The sequence below is a fragment of the Benincasa hispida genome, chromosome 11 (genome assembly GCF_027475165.1).
Source record: "Benincasa hispida cultivar pf3 chromosome 11, pf3_genome.v1.1, whole genome shotgun sequence".
Taxonomy (NCBI): Eukaryota; Viridiplantae; Streptophyta; class Magnoliopsida; order Cucurbitales; family Cucurbitaceae; genus Benincasa; species Benincasa hispida.
The window spans coordinates 30,352,831-30,357,806 of NC_143488.1; the positions used below are offsets into that span (position 1 = coordinate 30,352,831).

The 4,976-nt window shown below is 32.7% G+C and overlaps 1 long non-coding RNA gene across 1 annotated transcript; it reads right to left on the reverse strand.

Moving 5' to 3' along the window:
- Positions 1-352: 352 nt before the first annotated feature.
- Positions 353-1,204, reverse strand: LOC150032567 (uncharacterized). Its single transcript, XR_016524651.1, has 2 exons — positions 845-1,204; positions 353-745 (listed from the first exon to the last, which is right to left on the reverse strand). It is a non-coding gene; the product is annotated as an uncharacterized LOC150032567 (long non-coding RNA).
- Between the last annotated feature and the right edge of the window lie 3,772 nt (positions 1,205-4,976).

Below are 4,976 nucleotides of genomic sequence, written 5' to 3' on the forward strand. Positions count from 1 at the left end.
AGAGATTGGTCTTCAAGGGTAAGTGGTTCTAAATCCCCTATTTCCTCTTAAATATCTATATAGCAAGATTAATTGGAATGTATTCCATGTTCCCGTCCTCTGTCAATTTGTGAGTTTCTGTGAAATTAAAAATTAAGCTACGATCCGCTTCAGCATCGGGTGTTCACACATCATTAAGTAGCAACATAGCGCATAGATTACCAGAACGCCAATATAGTCCTTACATTATTGAAGCATAGCAAATCACTCTATAACATTTAATAACATGCTTTCACGGTATATGTTCAAACTTATCATCAACGACTTGGTTAGAGCATTTGGCTGAGGGCAAATCAATAATAAGACACTTATCTTAAATCTAAGCCCAAACAAGCAAATTTATTTCCTCAAGGAAACCTTGAATGAAACCTACGATATAAACCAAAATTAAGTTCCAAACATGAAGCAAAACTTCTTAAATACATCTCAACCCATCCAAGTCACTACCTCAATATAATCCAAGCAATTAAACCTTGCGCTTACAAAAATCTTTGAATTAAAACCGATATGTAGTTTGTCTTGATAATTCCAACCTTCCTAATCGATGCATTCCTAACCCCCAAACACAAAATTTAGAGGCTAGAAACCCTATTTACACCATTACCAATCAACAAACGAGTCTAGACACTAAAATACTTGCAAAAAATCTTGCTGAAACACTTTCGAAGCTGCTGGACAGCAAATCAAAATACCTCGAATTTCCTACCTAATATCCAAAACATAATGGGTATACCATAAAGTATACCAAAATTCAATGGGCATCAGTACTCAATCAAGAAAATCAACAAAACTTCCAAAATCTTACCCAACAAAAACTTCATGAGAGGCGGCGATTTCCGACGGCAGGCATAATCGACGGTAGATAGCTTCAAGCGGCCGACGACAGAAGATGCAGAGGCGGTAGAGGGTACGACGATCAACAGATCTGTGCATGGCGACAGCGCGATTGACCGGACCAGGCGAGTGACGGCGGCAACTCCTTCGATGGCCGGTAATGGAGAGACGAACGGCAGTGAAGACTTCCTCCGGTTGAAGCTCGAGTGCAAACAACTGTGAGGGTGGGAACGAAGAGGAAGAAGGCGTTGCGGTTGGGTTATTCGCGTGAGGGTTAAACGCCTGATGGAGAAGGATACTAAATTTTCTTTTTTCTTTTTTTTTTTAATCCTATTTATATATCCTTTTTCGCCTTAAATTCTTAAATCTGCCTAAATTAAATTTAAAACACCCAGATCTTTTATCACGTAACTCAATAATTCAATTTTCGTCTCAAAAATCCAAATTATCACCCAAATAATTTAAGATAATTATTAAAATTATTTGAAAATTCGGAATGTTATAATATCAACAAATCGATATACTTTGTTAAAGTATATTATTTAGACAACTAATGAACCATAACTTCAATTATGATAAATTTTGTTTTTAGTTTTTCCATGTTAATATATAGTTTAATTTTGATGTTGATGAAGTATGTTAAATGCTTTAATTTTGTCAAGTAATATGTCAAATAATAAATTATATTAGTTAATTTGTTTTATTTTCAAAATTTTAAATGTTATATAAATAATATTCAATTTGATATACCAATAGTATAACAAATAGAAATATTTCGTATATTAATTGATTGATATACCAAATATGAAATATATAATTTAGAATAATTAAATTTAACATTGCTATTTCAATTTTATATTATTACTAATTTAACATGAATTGCAAATAGATCATTAGTGTATTAATGGTATATCATAATGCGTTGAAAATGCAATACTAAATATTAGATATATCAGCAATTTATCAACACCCATTTAAAGTTTATTTAAATTGTAACATATATGTATCAATAGTATTTCAGTAGTCGTTAAAAATTCATTTTATGTACATTTTTTTTGTGTATTGTATATCATTCCGTGTATCAATAGTATATCAATACTTATTCAAAATTCAATTTCAAGTATATATATTATTACTGCATGTATTAGACACCTATACTTATATATTTCAAGTATAAAATGTTTGTATATCCATTTCAGAATTCAATTTCAAATATAACATTGGTATATCAATCATTTATCAACATTCATTCAAAGTGGTTTCTAATATAAAGGATTGAACCTTTATAAGCTGATTATAATATAATAGAAAATTAATATTATATAACAGACGAATGCAGATTAAAATTAAGTCAAACAACTAACAGTAAATGAACAAACATTTATTAATTGATAAATATAATTTATGAATGATAAATTTGGTATATTTATTGTATAACTTTATACTTTTTTTGGTATATTAGTCAGTTGATAAACCAAATATAAAATATATTAGATAACTGATATGCCAGTATTGATATACATGTCAATACACCAATAAAGATAAATTTGGAATAATGAAAACAAAAATTTGTTTTTATCTTTTTCTGCTATATTTGTAAATTTTGAAAAATCATTGCTAAATTTGTAAATTTAACCATATTTTTTGCTATTCTTGTAGGTGTTTCATATTTGAAAAAAATTTCAATAGTTTTGTCATTTAAAATAATTACCTTATGAACAAATAATGTACAAATTTGATTTGTGAGATTAATCTCATAAATCTTGTATAAATGTGATATAATTAATAAAACAACCAAATTAATTCCATAAAAAAAATATAACTTTTTTTTTTTAAAAAAAAAATAATAGCTAATTGATTGAAAAAATCTCATAAATAATTAATCATTACGACTAAAAATGAATCCTTGCCATAAATTAATAATATTTATAATTAATTAATTAATATTTTGATAATTGATTTCATAGGGAATGTTTATGCTTGTTTTATGAAATTAATTCTAGAAAATAGTATTTTGATACATTATGTAGTGAATTAATAAAAATTAATTTCAATAAGTAAAAGTAAATTAATTGATTAAAATAGTTTTAAATAGATAGTCAATAAAGAAGAAAATTAAGAGAGGTGGTGTGAGAGAGGGTGGGCATGCATAAAGAAAAGGCACATTTTTTTAGGGTATGGCATTTAACTTATTCTCATACCCAAACTTGTAAACTTTGTTCTAAGCAAGTAGATCATTTTCCCTTATCCATTCCTAGCATTATTTCCCACCATTCAAACACCCCACCAAGTCCTTAATATCACAAAAATCCCAAGAAAACTCAATTATGATTTGTTGACCCACATTGATTTCATTGGACATAGATTTTTTTTTTTTTTTTAAATAGGTAATATTATTATACAATAACAATGAGGATCTCACAACCTAGGATCAAGGTACCATAACAAATAAAGCACCAATAGAAACAGAGCTCAGAAGGGATAAGCCAGCAAAGCAATCCATAGAATCAGAAGACCAACACCCAAACCAAAGAAACAAAAAAATAACAGAATCCATCCAGAGGAAAGAAGAGACCGACAAAACCCCACAAACCAGGGACAACACAACAACCAAAAGAAACCAAGTCCGAACAAAAGACATCCAGCAAACTAAAGAAGATCAAGAAGATCAATCTGCCAAGAAGTAGCACGAGCACGAATCATAGAGACAATAAGATCGAACAAAGCAGACGCCGTCCTCGGATGACCTCCATGCAACTGACGATTCCTCTCCTTCCAGATAAAATAAATAGAAACACACTAGAAAGACTCAAAATAACTTACTCCACAACACCATACCAGATCTCATATGACAAACTCAATTCAACTCCACATCCCACCCAACCACTCGATGAGACGAACCCAACAGACGCACCACACCAGACCACACCTCACCCCCAAACCCATAATAAAAAAACAAATGATTACAAGACTCCAACCCACCCACACACAGAAGACAAGCATCATCAGACAACTGATCCCACCTTCTCAACCAATCTTGAGTGCCTAATCTTACAACCAACCAAGCACAAAAAGAGTGTTGCGTGATATTACCCCTAGATCAAACAAGACGAGCCCAAGACACCCTGGACAACGAGGACGCAAACTCTCCCACACACTAGCGACAGAAAAATACCCATTACCACTCGGAACCCAAATCCAATAATCTTCACCACTCACCTTCAGCCCCACAGTCTGAATTAAACCCCATAATTCAAGTAGCTTCGAAGAATTAGTAGGCTATCGCCACCCACCTTCCCCATTCAAAAAATCAGATAATCAGGCCTCTCGACTACTAGCTGCATCATACACAACCCTATTCCCATAAGAGTCCAAGATGGAGCCCCTACCATATTCAATTTAGGACTTTTTTTTTTTTTAGTTTTTTAAGTTTGGGCTTGGCTTCTTGGACTTAGACTTAGAAATTAGATATTTAATATTAGGCTCCAATCAAACACTATATATTCAAACATATATATAAATAAATTATTTTATATATTATAAATATATATTTATAAAATATAAAAATATAAATATATCAGGGATTAATCGGGGTGGGGGTCGGGGTCGGGGATGGGGCGGGGATATCGTCCACGTCCCCGGACAGAGCTCCAAAAATTTTCCGTGGTTTGACCCCATCCCCGGTCAAACCGGGGATTCCCCGCCCCAATCGTGGCGGGTCCCTGGGAAATTTTGCCAACCCTAGTCTTAGCCTCATCCACGCTTTTGGGCTGATCGATTTACCACCGTTCAGCCCACATGCATAGTTCGGACATTGTTTTGGCCGAAATTCTTGTTTTGAGGTAAGATCCAGTTGGTTTGGTTGAGTTTCTTGAGGGATTTTGGAGCTGCCCACTAAGTTTTGACTTTGTTTTGTCCATATTTTTCACGGTTAAATGTAGGACAATATTTGGAAGGAAGGGCGCTACTATCCGTTAGGTTCAAGTCAATAGCAGGCAAGTAATTGGTATGTGTTATGGTCCTTTTGTTGGTTTCTAGGCACCCACTAATTATTGAATTAAATGTTGGCTCGATTTCTGGTATTTTTTAAGGTTCCAAGTCAT